The sequence below is a fragment of the Nicotiana sylvestris genome, chromosome 11 (genome assembly GCF_000393655.2).
Source record: "Nicotiana sylvestris chromosome 11, ASM39365v2, whole genome shotgun sequence".
NCBI lineage: Eukaryota > Viridiplantae > Streptophyta > Magnoliopsida > Solanales > Solanaceae > Nicotiana > Nicotiana sylvestris.
The window spans coordinates 140,140,649-140,159,891 of NC_091067.1; the positions used below are offsets into that span (position 1 = coordinate 140,140,649).

Below are 19,243 nucleotides of genomic sequence, written 5' to 3' on the forward strand. Positions count from 1 at the left end.
TTTAACTACATATATAGCATGTTAGAGTATATTTTAGTGTATTCATCCCTTGTATTACAAAAGTATTAACGGATTACATTTATATTATTTAGATAGTAAATACAAAAGTGATTTTTAATTTTGACCAATGTTGACCTGAAAAGAGACCAACTTTGGTCGCTAATTATCCAGAAATTAAAATTAGCGACCAAAGTTGGTCGCTAAATTTAAATCAGATTTATTTATATTTTATATAATATTAAAATAATAATATAATTGTTAAACGTTAGAATTGGGTCCTAGATTAGCGACCAAAGTTGGTCTCTATCTGCTTCCCCTTTCGTAAGCGACCAACTTTGGTCACTAACTTTGAATTATATTTATTTGTATTTTATAATAATTTTAAATAATACTATAATTATTAAAATTTTATAACTGGGTCCTAGATTAGCGACCAAAGTTGGTCTCTATCTGCTTCCCCTTTCGTGAGCGACCAACTTTGGTTGCTAATTTTAAATTATATTTATTTATATTTTATAATTTTTTTAAAATAATAATATAATTATTAAAATTTTTATAAGTGAGTCCTACTTTAACGACCAAAGTTGGTCGCTAATTTCAGTATTTCTTTGACCAAGCAAGTCTGACTAGTCCGGTCAACATTTTGACCAAATTATCGACCAAAAAGCGACCAGCTTTGGTCGCTAATGTATTTAGAATAATTATTTAATTATTTTCTCTAATTTAACGACCAACTTTGGTCGCTTTTCTTGACAGATCAATTTTGATCTCTTTTTCCGGATTTCTAGTAGTGGTATAACAGGTGGAGTAGGAAATTGAAACTGTATATTATAGATGGTATAGAACTTTATCTGAAATTTAACCAGATTTATACCTTTGATTCCATTTTCAATTTGGTGATTGAGAACTAGAAGCACTGATCTTGGGCTCAAAAATTGTCAAATATTTAATTTGCATGGGTATCAGAGTCCATATCACATAATTTGATTTGATTTCATGTTCTCAGAATCTCAGTTGAATAAAAAAAGGACTAAAACCAGAATAGAGCAATAAACAATAGGAGATCAAAATAAACTACTCCATTTTGTCAACTTTTGAACACCATCTGAAAAAAGTACAATATATAATATTCGATAACGCGTTATTGCTAGAATTGAATCTAGCTTAGAAAGAAATCAACAAAATATAATTAAGAAACTACAGTATACATTCTTATGTTTGTTCCTTCCAACTAAATCAGCCATCAACCAACGATTGACAACTTACCAGTCAAGAACTATTTACTATGTTTACCCCAAATCAAGTAATCTAATCCTAAGAGTCATAAAATTATATAAAAACACATAGTAGACACATATCACACGTTTATTATGTTGGTGCAAACACCCAATACGAGTAAGTTTTTTTCCATTAGATACGGTTTGGCGTTACATCAGGTGGGGTAGTTGCTGAACCGACACGCTTGCCACGTTCCGTCCGACAGTTTTCAGCAAACTTGATGCTGTTTTGGTGCATACCTTCTGCTTCTCAGCCTCAGTGTACTCAGAGGAAAAATAATGCTCTTCAGTACTCTTAACAGGATCTTTAGTTGGAGGCAAAAACATGCTTCCCCATTGTGGGAAATGTATAAAAGATACAGGAAGTGTACAAGCTATAACCATAATCCCCATATAAACCAATCCTGTTTGTGTTGAGTACTTTGTACTTGTGAAAAATATAAGTTGTGTCAATCCAGAACCAAAATTGCCACCAGCTCCTGTCATACCTGAGATTATACCTAATGATCGACGCGAAATGAAAGGAACTATACCAAATATAGCTCCTTCTGCTGCTTGAGCGGCTAAGGAGAATATGATCATCCAAAATACAGCCAGGGGAAGTGTATTAGCTTTTCCGAGGAGGATACAGAAAACTCCACCAAGTGTTTGTAAAATCCATAAGTTCCATAGTCTTCCCCTTATTCCAAAATGTTTGGCTGAGTAGTCTGAACACCATCCTCCGAGGGGTCGAGATAAGAGGTTAGCCATACCAAATGTAGCAGCTATAATTCCAGCCATCTGAAGTTTCAGATCAAATCTACACAATTGTTTCAGATTAGAGATAATTTCCTTAATTAGGTCATGTAGATTTATGTAACAGCCCAGACTTTAGACTGAGTCACACATCGACAAAACACAAGAGGGATGCTGAGTATATAAGTTAACAAGCCTTAGACCCTAGGCCTAAAACGGACAATATCACTAGCGGGCTGGACAGTTACAATTTAATATTGACGTTTATAATAAAAAGTTCAAGGACAACAGATCAAACCTATCAAAGAAGTACTCAACAATCACGTTATCTGTAGTCAATTCAACTCCCATAGAGTATCCATAGAGCAGAACACAGATCCATCACCTGTAATTTGTTGCAGCATACCACAATATCTACCAAAACATACAGATCAAATAGTTAGCTACATGTTTTGTATTTGAAAAAGGGCACAAAAAAGGAATGGAAATTGAGTACTATTGCTTACCTTAGAGAATTTATCTTTAGAAAAATCACTTTTCTTCTGTAGAGAAGCAAGGTTACCATCAGGCTAATCTTGGCCAAGAGTTAACACCAAAATTCCCATAATAACATGAAACCATGCAGGAATAAAGAATGCAATTCGCCAAGCAGTAAATGGCGTCGCCCCTGCTTTTCGAATTATATCATAAAGCAAAGGCATAATAAGTTGAGTAGCACCACCACCCATATTTCCCCATCCAGCTGCAGTTCCATTAACGAGACCAATAATCTGACTATTAAACATCGTACTCATCCAATATTGACATGACACAAAATGTCGCGAGTGAAAATCCTATCATGAATCTTACAGCAACGTAGCCACCAGCCGAAGACACGAAAGACATGCAAAAAACAGCTGGGGCTGTTAACATTATGAGAAATGCACATCCGTATCGTGGCCCTATCATATCACAAATCGCTCCCATTGCAAGCCTAGATAGAATACTTCCGGAAACAGAGGCAACCCCAGCATTACCAACGTTCATTTTGGTCAAGTTAAGGTTGTCCCTAATAATAGGAACTAAAGGAGCAGCAGCAAAAGTAGAAACGAAACAAGTAAAGAAAGAAATCCAAGAAAGTTGAAAAGTTAGACCGTGAGGTTTTGAAAATGAATAGAATCAGAAAATCTTGGCCTTGTGTTCAAAATCAACTGGAACTTTAAACTGTGCAGTGGTATCAGTTGGTACCATTGGAGATGCAACGGAAAAGGCAAGAACTGACTCTCTACCTGTAACTCCATGCATAAACTACCTGGTGATCCTTCAATATCACCCTTTTTTTTTTCACGAACCAAAATTCCTCTAAAGGAGTCGTGGTAACACCTAGTAACTGAGATAACAATTATATTTGCTATCTTTAATTTAAATAACTCTTAACAAATTACAATTTTCAAAACTGATGGAACAAGTCATAAACTTTTCTAAGAGTAGTTATACAAAATAAATACATCACTGTTCCAAAACAAAAGGAACAAATGCAAGTAAGTACAAGAGAAGGCGACTCCGAGGCCTGCGAACGCTGCAGCAGGTTTACCTTGAGTTTCCACCGCAACGGCCCGCATGGCTACTGCCGATCAAATACCTGGATCTGTACATAAAAATATACAGAAGTATAGTATGAGCACAGCACAACGGTGCCCAGTAAGTATCAAGACTAACCTCGATAGGGTAGTAACGAGGAACAATCAAGACACCTACTGATCAGACAGATTAAACAGGATATGATAACAAATAACAAGATAAAGGTAATGAAATAATATCAACAGCAGGGATAAATCAATCTACAAACAATCAAAATAATAAAACGAAACTCGGATGGAAACGAAAGATAACCAAATAAATCGACACAAACATAACTAGAACACAGAGAAGTAGAATGAACTCAAGTAAGGAAGACAGTGTCAACTCAATCAATCATATTGTTTCTGGTGCACAACCCCAGCCATCTCAGAACTCGATGTCTCATATCATAACCTTAACTTCCAAACCTTTAGCACACCTGACACCTTGTGTCCACATATTTTGTCTCACTTTGTACAGCAACGTTCTCATGTTACTCAGTACATAGGACCTATAACTAATGCAATTAAGATATTCCAGGAGTCTCATTTACATAACATAAAGTAGAGTATAGCTTCTAAACCAATTAGGAACTCAGCAAGAAAAAGATGAAATTATTTTTAGAAATCATTTGAACAAAGATAGTACCATTTTTAATTTAAAATACAACATTGAATGAATTATTGCCTTTAAAATGAGATTTAATAAATTAACTTAGTAGAAATTCTCTTTTAAGTAAATTACAACTTGAGACAGTTTAAGGGAATTTAATTGAGTAACTAACTGAATTAAAAATGTGACAAATTTTGAAATTTGAAGTATTGAAATATGTATATATAAATACGGCGAGGTATTGAAAACACTATGAATTCCAACACAAAGGATCACAACAGTAAAAGAATCTAAACAGTTAAAATACTTGAATTGATAACAACAAATAAACACAACAAATAGAAAGTGCACGACATCGCCTTTCGTGTTTTATCTCTCGTGCTTGTACTCTCGTTCTCACCATAAGAATCAATATTCACTTTTATTCTTTCTTGTTGCGGCGTGCAACCTGATCCCAACGGCGTGCAACCCGATCCAAATCATATAATGATGTTGGGGCGTGCAACCCGATCCAAATCATATAATAATGTTGCGGCGTGCAACCCGACCCCACCTATCCACCCTTATTACTCCTTGTTGCGGCGTGCAACCCGATCCCATATAATATTATTGCGACGTGCAACCCGATCCCATATAATATTGCTGCGGCGTGCAACCCGATCCCAATATACAAATCAACACCAATCGCAAAAGAATCCCAGCAAGGGAACAATAGTATAACAATAATATTGCGGCAAGGGAAACAATATCATAAGCAATAACATCCCGGCAAGGAAAACAATATCATACACAATGCATCCCGGCAAGGGAATCAACAATAACCAATCTCGTTCCAACAATTAACTTCACAAAATGAATCCCAACTTGAGTCAATACTCAACAACGGTCAAATACCAAGGAATTACCATAAGCCTGGTCCAACATGAATACTCATCAAGTCAAGCATGAATAGTACATAATAAGGATCACGAAAAGAAAACCAATAAGCACACTAACCTTAACAAAGCAACAAGACATAATAAGCACGTGATAATTACACCAGCAACCACAACAAATGAACATGTAACATATTCATACGAAGTCATAGGGGAACTCATAATCAAGAAGTATCAAAATAATAAGGAAGACAATCACTCCAATTAAGGCAATTAGGGGTCAAGTAACACATAAGAATTAGAGGAAAGCTAGCAACATCATATGGAGCATATAGAGGTAATTTAAGCAATTAGGAAACTTAAGCATGACAGAATACTTTGCACGTAATGAACATTAGGACCTAAGAACCCTAGAGGCAAATTTCCCACAAATAAGTCTGAGCACACACTCGTCACCTCGCGTGCACGGACTACAATTAGCATAGAAGACTCAAACCCCAAGGGGAAGTCCCCCCCACAAGGTTAGACAAGATACTTACCTCAATCCGACCAATTCAATACTCAATTTAGCTTTTTCTTTACCGATTCATCAACGCTCGGCTCAATCTAGCCAAAAATAACTTGAATACATCAAACAATGCAAGAGAAAACAATTTTAATTGACAAAACTATGATTCTTATACAATTTGCAAAAGGTCAACAAAAGCCAACTCCCTGGGCCCGCATATAGGAACCCGACAAAATTTACAAAAATCGAACACCCATTCTGCTACGAGTTCACCCATACAAAAATTATCTAATTCTGATACCATTCGGTCATTAAAATTATCATTTTACATTTTTGAAAGATTTCACAATTTTCCCCAAATTTTCCTTTAGATTCTCATGAATTTGATGTTAAATCTAAGATATAATCACAAAATATAGTTGAAAATTGATAAGAGACACTTACCCAATGATTTTGAGAAGTTTTGGGTCTTTGAAAAATCGCCTATGGAGGTTTAGGGTTTGAGAAAATTGAAAAATGGATGAAAATCTCGTAAAAAATCTCACTTAACAGGCTTTAGATGTCGCATTTGCGACCCATGGTTCACATTTGCGAACAAGGCAGGGCTGGAAGAAGTCGCATTTGCGACAAAAAGTTTGCATTTGCGAACTGGACATCGCAATTGCGATGAAAAAGTTCGCATTTGCGACCACACCAGAAACCAACAAATATTTCCGACACGAAAATGAGCATAACTTCCTCATACGATGTCCAAATTCGATGATTATTTTTCCTATGGCTCCGTAATTTTGATATGGATCTAATGGTTCAGTAAAAACTGAATTTGCTCAATATTATATCATTTTTTCTTGAAGAAATGACGATGAAGCATCCAAAAACAAGCGCAACATAGCTTAAACCTGTGCGAAACTCACCCAAGCCCTCGGGGCTCCAAACCAAACATGCACGTAAGTCTAAAAACATTATACGGACTTGCTCGTGTGATCAAATCATCAAAATAACATCAAAAACTATGAATTTAACCTCAAAGCTCATGATTTTCTAACTTTTCAACCGGACGTCCAAATCACGTCAAATCAATTCCGATTCTCACCAAATTTCACAGATAGGACTTAAATATCATAACAAACTTGTACCAGGATCCGAAACTAAAATACGGGCCCGATTCCAACGAGTTCAAACATTAATTCATTTATTTATTTTCTTTATAAACCAGCACAACAATTTTCTTCAAAAATTATTTTCTAAGGCTAGGGACCTTGGAATTCAATTCCGGGCATACGCCCAAGTCCCATATTTTACTACAGACCTCCCAAGATCGTCAGAACATAGATCCGGGTCCGTTTACCAAAAATATTGACCAAAGTCAACTAAAAACAAAATTTTAGCTCTAGAAATTACTATATTTTTCATATTGTCAAATAAAAGCTTTCCGGTTTCACGCCCGGACTGCACATGCAAGTCGATACGCATAATATGAAGCTACTCGTGACCTCAAACTGCCAAACCTGATGAAATTGCTCAAAACGACCAGTCGGGTCGTTACATCCTCCTCCACCTAAACATACGTTCGTCCTCGAACGTGCCCGGAGTCGTTCCAAAGCCATCGAACCACTGCATAAGCTCCTCATACATACACCCGGGGCGATTCCCCATCACCCAAACCTATGTAGGACTGACAATGCAACTTAGCTGATGGTCTCACCTCATCTTTAGTCTAAACCATAGGACAGAACCCAAACCTCAACGTTTGAAATTCATCATAGGACCCGAATCCCACATCATCACACTGCATGAACCTAAACAAACTGAATCGAGCCAAAATTCCAATCCAGAATACAATTACATGCTGTTCCACACCACTCAAATGCCCGAAACAATAACCTCTGACAACCATAGCTGTTCAAATAACATCCTGGATGCCGACAATACACCTCACATTGAATATAACCTTGTTTCGGACCTCCATAACACTGCCCATGATAAAGAAACATGCGAATATTCATAGCTGCTCATGAAGTCAACAGTTCAAGAAACTTTCTCGTCCGCCAAGGGCCATTACCCAACTCTTAGCAGAAACAACCACATACATCAAAGCACTCCTCACCCCCAATACCATAGTACAAATCTTAGGTCTAAGAACTTCATCTCAGCCAGCACAAGCAGCCCAACTAACAACTCACCACGGAACCATACGAATTCTCACACTACACAGTTCGTACACCCAACTGGCAATAACTAAATTATGCAGCACAAATAAGGAAAAGCCAAGTATAAGAATTATCTAACAAGTACAACATGTGTGACAAAAAAAGTATAGTCTTTCATCAAATCGTCCCACAGAGGGAAAACACAACACCAAATAAGCACAATGAAAGGGTACCCCACATAACATTCGTTGCGGCACTCAGCCCGCTCCCAAATACTCATCAAGCCAAAATGCTCGGGTCCACTGATCACAAAAATATTGATATAAGGCAAAGTAGAGTGTAGAAGTAAAACTGTGGGAACAATGAATAGAAGTAATAAAATATGAGAGAAGCAAGTACATATAAGGTGCAATGAGCAAATCAACATCACGAGGGCTATATCGCCCGCCTCGTCATAAGGCCTGAATAGAGTTACAACATGCGCGGGGTATAATCATACAACCTCACTGCCTAACACAATATAAAAGAGTAGCACATAATGTAGGCTAGGGGCACAAATAATATCCCTTCTACCTGATCACATAACCAAAATGACAATCTCACAGAGGCATACAAACTTGATCTGACACGACATACATATTCTCGTTGATCCTCCAAATAGCCCACAACCAAATCCTGATCCTTACCAATTAGATAAATATTCTTCAAAAAGATCCACAACAACCTATCGCTAATACATGCTACTAATTACCCCATTCTCAACATTTCTTCACAATCCGCAAACAAAAATAGTCCCCATATGAGGGCATCTAGCCCCAAACCTCAGGAATACCAAGATTTCAGTACCCAACTCAACTACGCAAAAATGGCTGATATATCACTCACACCCTATCATTCTGCTGAAGCATCCATATAGGATTTCTGGTCGGGTAACAAAACATAAACCTCGAAAACCTCAAAACCCAGTAATCACCATGCTACTAGCCACGCACCCGCAAACCAAAACTCAAGGTCCTTTCCAAAAATGCACACTCCTCACATATGATAGCCAACAATGCCACACTCTATAAATTCCAAATACTGATCCAGGAGAAAACCGCAATGTACCACATATTCCTTAAGCTCATAGTAGACATCCAACTTAAGTCGTTGCCAAACCACCGAGAACTCTCCGAGATCCGCCCGCTCGCAACTAAGCCATCAAGACTGCACCTCCCTAACTCAACCGAGTCATAGAAACCGTCCAATCCAAGAGTGCTGCCGCAAATGCCAGTAGAGAATTCCTATTCAAAGGACCAATCACTTCATCGCTATGCCGACCCAACACCACGTAGCTAACCCATTTCTTTGGATAGTCGATATGCACTAATCCCAATCAAAGTCCCAAATACAGGTGATCTTGACACGAACCACCTAGCCCAGAAGCTTATAAACCACTGCATTTCCTCTGAAGCACCCCGTCCTGCCGCAACCACGACACCTACGATGAATAAACCTTATATGAATCTGAAGTTGTTCCTTCGACTCCCCTTGATGCTGATATGTAGATCCATTAATGACACGGAAACACTGTAAGCCCCAACATCATCCCATGCAAGATCTCATACCTTGGTCATACACAAAATCCGAGAACCCACTAATACCACATATACACATACCTCAGGCCAAATCTGCTATAAATCTAACTCTGCATCTAAATGGCGCTATTTAACTCCTCCGCTTGGCGCAAAGCCATAGAAAACAACGTCTGATGATCCGCAAAACTAACCTTCAAATTTCGTACTACACAAATCAGAAGGTACTCCGTTACCACAAACTATTCCCAATCAACACCCACTTCGTGGCCTTGCCACAATCGCGGTGAATAGTCAACCAATTAAACCTTCCCAAGCTCGCACTCGTCAATCAGATGCCGGAAACCGCTGCGCCTCCATACGAACAACTGAATAGTCTCTTAATGTCTCTGTATCTTTAGTCTAGGTAACATGTCGAGGCAATACTTGAGCATCCCTGACTCCTTCATAGCCTAACTGTAGCATCATGAACTACTGGCGCATAGCGGACACCGAGAGCGTAATATTACACACGAGTGGATGTAAAGGAACATAAGTTATATAATTCGAGCTGAATCAATATCACACGATAAGGAATGAAAGAAGTGGAATTTCCTAATAGTTCTGTAGCCTCTCGAAGATAAGAACAGACATCTCCGTACCGATCCACAAGACTCTACTAAACCTGCTTATGACTCGTAGTACCTATGAACCTAGAACTTTGATACCAACTTGTCACGACCCAAAGTCTCTCCAAAGGAGTCGTAATGGCACCTAGTCTCTAAACTAGGTAAGCCTAACATTAACTAAGATAATAATTATATTTGCTATCTTTACTTTAAATAACTCTTAACAAATTACAATTCTCAAAACTGGTGGTACAAGTCATAAGCCTTTCTAAGAGTAGTTATACAAAATAAATACATCACTGTTTTGAAACAAAAGGAACAAATGGAAGTAAGTACAAGTGAAGGTGACTTCGAGGCCTGCGAACGCTGCAACAGGTTTACCTTGAGTCTCCACCACAACGACCCGCACGGCTACTACCGATCAAATACCTGGATCTGTACACAAAAATGTACAGAAGTGTAGTATGAGCACAACACAATGATGCCTAGTAAGTATCAAGACTAACCTTGATGGGGTAGTGACGAGGAACAATCAAGACACCTACTGGTCAGACAGATTAAACAGGATATGATAACAAATATCAAGATAAAGGTAACGAAATAATATCAACAGTAGGGATAAATCAATCTACAAACAGTTGAAATAATAAAAGGAAACTCGGATGGAAATGAAAGATAACCAAATAAATCAACACACACATAACTAGAACACAGAGAAGTAGAATGTACTCAAGTAAGGAAGACAGTGTCACTCAATCAATCATATCGTTTCTAGTGCACAACCCCAGCCATCTCAGAACTCGATGTCTCATATCATAACCTCAACTTCCAAACCTTTAGCACACCTGGCACCTTGTGCCCACATATTTTGTCTCACTTTGTGCAACAACGTTCTGTTATTACTCAGTATAGGGCCCATAATTAATGCAATTAAGGTGTTCCAGGAGTCTCATTTACATAACATAAAGTACAGTACACCTTCTAAACCAATTAGGAACTCAACAAGAAAAGATGAAGTTGTTTTTAGAAATTATTTGAATAAAGAAAGTACCATTTTCAATTTAAAAAACAACATCGAATGAATTATTACCTTTAACATGGAATTTAATAAATTAACTTAATAGAAATTCCCTTTTAAGTAAATTACAACTTCAGACGATTTAAGGGAATTTAATTGAGTAACTAATTGAATTAAAAATGTGACAAATTTTGAATTTGAAGTATTGAAATATGTATATATAAATACGGCGAGGTATTGAAAATACTATGTATTCCAACACAAAGGATCACAACAGTAAAGGAATCTAAAGAGTTAAAACACTTGAATTGATAACAATAAATAAACAAAGCAAACAAAAAGTGCACGACATCGCCCTTCGTACTTTATCTCTCGTGCTTGTACTCTCGTTCTCACCGTAAGAATCAATATTCACTTTTATTCTTTCTTGTTGCGGCGTGCAACCCGATCCCAATTATATAATACCGTTGCGGCGTGCAACTCAATCCAAATCATATAATAATGTTGCGGCGTGCACCCCAATCCAAATTATATAATATTGTTACGGCGTGCAACCCGATCCAAATTATATAATAATGTTGCGGCATAAAACACGACCCCACCTGTCCACCCTTATTACTCCTTGTTGCGGCGTGCAACCTGATACCATATAATATTGTTGCGGCATGCAACCCGATCCCATATAATATTGTTGCGACGTACAACCCGATCCCATATAATATTGTTGCGGCGTGCAACTTGATCCCAATATACAAATCAACACCAATCACAAAAGAATCCCGGCAAGGGAAACGATATCATAAGAAATAACATCCCGACAAGGAAAATAATATCATAAACGATGCATCCCGACAAGGAAATCAACAATAACCAATCTCGTTCCAACAATTAACTTTACAAAATGAATCCCAACTTGAATCAATACTCAACAATGATCAAATACCAAGGAATTACCATAAGCCTGGTCCAACATGAATACTCATCAAGTCAAACATGAATAGTACATAATAAGGATCACGAAAAGAAAACCAATAAACACACTTACCTTAACAAAGCAGCAAGACATAATAAGCACATGATAATTACACCGGTAACCACAACAAATGGACATGTAACATATTCACACGAACTCATAGGGGAACTCACAATCAAGAAATATCAAAATAATAAGGAAGACAATCACTTCAATTAAGGCAATTAGGGGTCAAGTAATACGTAAGAATTAGAGAAAAGCTAGCAACATCATATGGAGCATATAGAGGTAATTTAAGCAATTAGGAAACTCAAGCATGACGGAATACTTTGCACGTAATGAACATTAGGACCTAAGAACCCTAGAGGCAAATTTCCCACAAATAAGTCTGAGCACACACTCGTCACCTCTCGTGCACGGACTACAATTAGCATAGAAGACTCAAACCCCAAGGGGAAGTCCCCCACACAAGGTTAGACAAGATACTTACCTCAATCCGACTAATTCAATACTCAATTTAGATTTTTCTTTACCGATTCATCAACGCTCGGCTCATTCTAGCAAAAATCGATTTGAATACATCAAACAATGCAAGAGAAAACAATTTCAATTTATAAAACTATGATTCTTATACAATTTGCTAAAAAGCCAACAAAAGTCAACTCCCCTGGCCCGCACCTCGGAACCCGACAAATTTAACAAAAACCAAACACTCATTCCGCTACGATTTCACCCATACAGAAATTATCAAATTCCGATAACATTTGGTCATTCAAATTATCATTTTATATTTTTGAAAGATTTCACAATTTCCCCCAAATTTTTCTTTAGATTCTCATGAATTTGATGTTAAATCTAAGATATAATCATAACATATAGTTGAAAATTGATTAGAGACACTTACCCTATAATTTTGAGAAGTTTGGGTCTTTGGAAAATCGCCTATGGAGGTTTAGGGTTTGAGAAAATTGAAAAATGGGTGAAAATCTCGTCAAAAATCTCACTTAACTGGCTTCACCTGTCGCATTTGCGATCCAGGGTTCGCAAATGCGAACCCTCGCAATTTGTGAACAAGGCAGGGTTGGCAGAAGTCACATTTGTGACAAAAATTTTGCATTTGCGAACTAGGCATCGCAATTGCGATGAAAAATCCGTATTTGCGACCACATGAGAAACCAGCAGTTTTTTCTGACACGAAAATGAGGATAACTTCCTCATACAATGTCTAAATTCGATGATTCTTTTTCCTATGACTCCGTAATTTTGATACAGATCTAATGGTTTAATAAAAACTGAATTTGGGTCTCATTTGCTCAATGTAGTATCATTGTTACTTGAAGAAACAATGATGAAGCATCCAAAAACAAGCGCTACATAGCCTAAACCTATCCGAAACTCACCCAAGCCCTCAGGGATCCAAACCAAACATGCACGCAAGTCTAAAAATATCATACAGACTTGCTCGTACGATTAAATCATTAAAATAACATCAAAAACTATGAATTTAACTCAAAACTCATGATTTTCTAACTTTTCAACCGGAAGTCCAAATCACGTCAAATCAATTTCAATTCTCACCAAATTTTACAGATAAGACTTAAATATCCTAACAAACTTGTACCAGGATCCAAAATCAAAATACGGGCCCGATACCAACGAGTTCAAACATTAATTCATTTATTTATTTCCTTTAAAAACAGCACAACAATTTTCTTCAAAAATTATTTTCTAAGGCTAGGGACCTCGGAATTCAATTTCGGGCATACACCCAAGTCCCATATTTTTTCGTGGACCTCCTGAGATCGTTGAAACAAGATACGGGTCCGTTTACCAAAAACGTTGACCAAAGTCAACTAAAAACTAAATTTTAACTCTAGAATTATTATATTTTTTTTATATTTTCACATAAAAGCTTTCCGGTTTCACGCCCAGATTGCGCATGCAAGTCGATACACATAATATGAAGTTACTTGTGACCTCAAACTGCCAAACCGAACGAAATTGCTCAAATCGACCAGTCGAGTCGTTACATTTTTCTCCTTTAGAAAAAAAAGAAAAAGGATTGATTAAAATGCTAAAGAAGAAGCTAAGGCTTAATTAGTTTGATTTGAAGTTGATATTTTAATTTGCGACAAACTAGATGTGTTTATATAGGTGTGATGGCGTTGACAAATTATAAGGCTAGGTAACCAATGGAGATTCTGAATGGTCACAATGTATTGTTTAATGGAAATTATAGAATCCATTATGGCCGCATCTGTACTAGGAATAGTGTTAGTATTATCTTATATTTGAAAAGTTCATGATAATTTTAATTTCTATCTTCACTAACTACCATACTTAAACCTTGTTTTAAAATTTTAACATTATATATAGTGGCAGAGATAAGATTTTCATTAAAGAGTGTCAAAATATATAAAAGTAAATATACGAAAAAATCAAAGGGAGTCAACATATATTAAATATGCCTATAGAAATATTTTTCACCTATTTACGCAGTGTATTTTACCCGCGAAAGAATATCAATTGACACCCCTTGCTATAAGGTGCCTCTGCCACTGAATATATATACTACTGTAATAGTCAATCTTCTTTTGTTATGAGGTGAATATATTTTTTTAAGCTAAATGCGTTAGAGAAATAAAGTTGTCCCTCATTGATTGGGTATCTCCAAAGCAGTTTACAGTGTTCTGAGTCACTCCACCTATTGCTTTAAGGTTTTTGGTTTGGAGCTCAAATAATTTAACAAAATGATCACAGACTCACAATTGACAGATTTAGTAGGCGTTTGGAAAAAAAATTGTAAAATTTCGAAAAAAGTGAAAAATAATTTCAAGTGAAAATTATATTTGAAAATTAGAGTTGTGTTTGGACATGAATATAATTCTGGGCTGTTTTTGAATTTTTGTGAGTGATAAGATGTGAATATATTAGCAGACAATCAAAACATCAATCTACACATAAAGAGTACTCACTAATATTATAAAACTAGTAACTGAGCCTCAATCACTCTCTCAAAAAAGAAAAAAACATGACTACTAGCTACATAACATATCAATTAGAAACCTAATTTTCCTTGCTTCCTTAGTACCCCTCAACATCTCAATTTTTTCCCTTATTACACTTTGTATTTGCTGCAAAACAAAACTATTATCTATACTATGTCCTCTAGATTGTCTCCAGTTTCGTGCTTGCCATATTTGATAAATTTCCGCTCCATATATTGCTGCCATGATCCTCTTATTAAAGCTGCTCCAATGTTTTCTATTGATGTTTTGCATTGTATCCGCCACCTCTAGACACTGTATGCTGAGGCCAATCCATTGCTTTATCATTGTCCATAACTGCCCAGACCAAGTACATTCATGAAGTAAGTGTACTGCATTCTCAAATTTTGTTAGCATCACACATCCCACATGTTGTGCTGTTGCAGTGTATTCCCATATCTCTTAGTCTATCTTTTGTCATGAGTCTCCCCTGCATACCGAGCCACACTATGAATATGTGTTTTGATAGCATTACCCTGCTCCATACTAAACCAGCTATTTGCAATTTAGGAGCATCTCCTATTAGTTTCAAATATCCTTTTGTTATCGAAAAGTGCCCATTATCAGTTATGCAATACCTTCCACTGTGATAACAACTTATCATCCCCATCTTTAGTTTGTTGAGCCTTCTCCAATACCAGCTACTGTCCACTGGTGCCTGATGTTTCCAAAAATTAATAACATTCTTCATATGTATACCATACACCCACTTCACCCATAGGTTATCCGCTTTCTCTATTAACATCCATATCAGATTCCCAACAGCTGCTATATTCCAGTTTCTACATCCTTTGATATTCAAACCCCATTGTGCTTTTGGTTTACGAAATTTCTCCCATTCAACTAGAGGGACCTTTTTCTATTCTGTATTACTGCCCCATAAAAATTCTCTGCATTTTCTATCAACCTCTTTTGACACACTTTGTGGAGGATGAATACTGCTCCCCAAAAATTATATAGTGAAAACAGTACAGAGTTTATAACTTGTAATTTACATGCATAAGATAGATTCTTAGCAGAGTAAGCTCTTATTTTCCCTGTAATCTTCATAGTCAATTGGTGACATTCCATCTTATTCCACTTCTTAGGCGAAAGTGGTAATCCCAAGTACCTTATTGGAAAAGTTTCTACTGCAAATCCAGTCATCTCTACTAGCTTCTCCTTCATCTCTGTATTTACTCCATCCACAAACATATTAGATTTATCAACATTTGCTATTAAGCCAGTCACCTCTGAAAAATATTTTAGTGCTTTCATAACTCTGTTAACAGAGCTAATATTTCCTTTGCAAAAAACCATGAGGTCGTAAGCAAATATCAAATGAGTAAGCTTCTGTCTCTTACACATAGGATGAAATAAAAAATATGGTAATTGACTCATTCTTTCCATAATTTCGGACAAGTACTCCATAACCATTACAAATAAGAGGGGTGATATCAGATCACCTTGCCTCAATCTCCCCTCCCAGCAAAGTAACCATATCCCTCCCTATTCACTTTGATAGAAAAAGATGTAGAAGAGACACATGCCATCACTAATTGGATGAAGCATCCTGGAAATCCATAGCCTTTCAACATCTCCTCTATAAACTCCCATCGCACCATATCATAAGCCTTTCTCAAGTCAATCTTCATTAAACATCTTGGAGTTATTTTTTTATTGTAATGTCGCATGAGGTCATGACAAATCAATACATTATGCACCAGTAATCTCCCTTGGACAAACGCTGCCTGTGATTCACTGACCAATAATGGTAGTACACTCTTTAATCTTGTACATAGAATCTTGGAGATACATTTGTATATAGTGTTACAACAAGATACTGGCCTAAATTGACCAACATTCAGTGGATTAGGCACCTTAGGGATCAAACTAATTAGTGTTGAATTCAGTTGTTTCAACAACTTCCCAGTTTTTTGGAAAATCTAACACAACTTCACTCACTTCATCACCATCAATGCTCCATGCACTTTTGGAAAAAAACACTCCCAAATCCATCTAGCCTAGGGCTTTTGTTCATATTGATACTCATCATTGCATTTTTAACATCTTTCCTTGTGTATGGGGCAATTAGATCCAGCTGTTGTTGTGTAGTTAATCTATGGCCATTATGTAGAAACCATGCTGATGCTATTCTTCTCCACCCTCCCTGTTCCCCCAATGGTTCTTTATAAAACTTTACAAAAACTCCAGCTATAGCTTCTGGATCATCATGTATGTTCCCATTACTATCCTGCAACTGTGTGACTACTTGTACTAACTTCCTGTGCTTGATCACAGAGCAAAAGTACTTAGTGTTATCATCCCCCAATCGTATCCAAGTTGCTTTACTCCTTTGTTGAAGAAATATTTCTTCCCAATAGTTAGACCTCTTAAACGTTTCTCCCAATTTCCTCTCCTCTTGTTGTAAATTTGCATCCAGCAGATTAAGCTGAAGTAGTTCTTGGCTCTTCAATAGCTGCTCCCTATCTATTATTGCTTCCTTTACTATATTATTGAAATTGCTTTTATGTAGCTTCTACAGTATAGGCTTGAGACCCTAAAGTTTCTTCACTACTTGAAACATCTTCCATCCTTCTATGTGAAAGTACAAGAGGGGGGGGGGAATTGTATATTTTTAAACTTAATCTCTGTTAGTAGACTGGTTTTTCAATTAGTCGACTAGATACAATAAACTAACAGTTTTAATAACAGAATATAAGATGCTGAAAGTAAATGCATGAATTAAAGACACTAGAATTTTTATACTAGTTCAGATTCAATGTGAATCCTAATCCAGTCCCCTTGGGATGCAAGGGAGTTCTTATAGTGAATGCGTTTCTTCGAGTATAATGGAAATGACGTGATAGCTCAGTTCATATATCACTCGTCTCTTTTGATACAATGCCTCACCAATGTTGTTTTCTCTTTCTTCTCTAACTTTGTGACGACCCGGCCAGTCGTCTCATGAGTACCGCTCCGTTTCCTCCATTTCAGCTTCTTTATGCTTTGTTATCCGTGTTTTGTGGCATTGGGTTGGTCAGATCGAGTCCGGAATGGGTTTGGTGAAGTTTGAGACACTTAGTGTCTTTTAAGAAAGCTTAAGTTGGAAAAGTCAACTGGATATTGACTTATGTGTTAGAGGGCTTGGATATGAGTTCCGATGGTTCGTTTAGCTTCGAGAGGTGATTTGTGACTTAGGAGCGTGATCAGAATGGGTTTTGGAGGTTCGGAGTAGACTAGGGATTGAATTGGCGAAATTGATATTTTGACGATTTCCGGTTGATAGGCGATATTTTGATATAGGGGCCGGAATGGAATTCCGAGAGTTGCAGTAGCTTCGTTGTGTCAATTGGGATATGTGTGTAAAATTTCAGGTCATTCGGACGTGGTTTGGTTGGGCTTTTGATCAAAAGCGTATTTCGGAAGATTTTAGAAACTTAGGCCTGAATCCGATGTGATTTGTTAGATTTGATGTTGTTTGGAGTGTTTTGATGATTGGAACAAGTTTGAATAAGATATTGGGTTATATTTATGCTTTTGGTTGAGGTCCCAGGGGCCTCGGGATGATTTCGGGTGGTTAACGGGGAAGTTGAAGTGTAATTGTAGCTGCTAAAGTTTTGCTGCTTCCGGTGTTTTCGCACCTGCAGTTTGATGATCGAAGGTGCGGCGCAGCATATGCGTTGGATTGGCTGCAAAAGTAGATATTGGGAAGAATGTCTGGAATTGCAGATGCGGCTAGTGGACCGCAGATGCGGTTAAGGCTAGATTAATGAATTTCCGCAGAAGCGGAGTTTTGACAACAAATGCGGTACTGCAGATGTGGTGGGTGTGCCGCAGATTCGGAAAAGCCTGGGCAGAATGTATATGTTTCTTCCTTTGCGATTTTTGAAGGGTTTAACCATTTTTAAACTTGGAATTGGGAGCTTTGGGCGATTTTGAGGAGAGGAATCAAAGGGACTTCGTTAAGGTAAGGATTTTGGACCTAAAACACACTTCTATGGTAATATTTCATGGATTAAGACTGAAATTAAAGGAATTAAAGGGCTAAAAATGGAGGAGTAGGGCTTGAGTTTAAGAGGCCTTAAATTAAGGATTTGAGGGGTCATTTGAACTCCGATTTTTGTATTCTTGATACGTATGGACTCGTGGGAAGATAAGAAATCTAATGATGTGAAAATTTTTGAGTTTCGAGAAGTGAGCCTGGGGCTCAGGTTTTGCTAATTTCGGGATTTTGGTATTTTTCGATTGTTTTCGCTTGGGCTTCGTTCCCTTAGCATATTTTGAT

At 37.2% G+C, this 19,243-nt stretch overlaps 1 pseudogene; it reads right to left on the reverse strand.

Moving 5' to 3' along the window:
* Nucleotides 1–1,341: 1,341 nt before the first annotated feature.
* LOC104229344 (high affinity nitrate transporter 2.4-like) lies at nt 1,342–16,323 on the reverse strand (annotated as a pseudogene).
* Between the last annotated feature and the right edge of the window lie 2,920 nt (nt 16,324–19,243).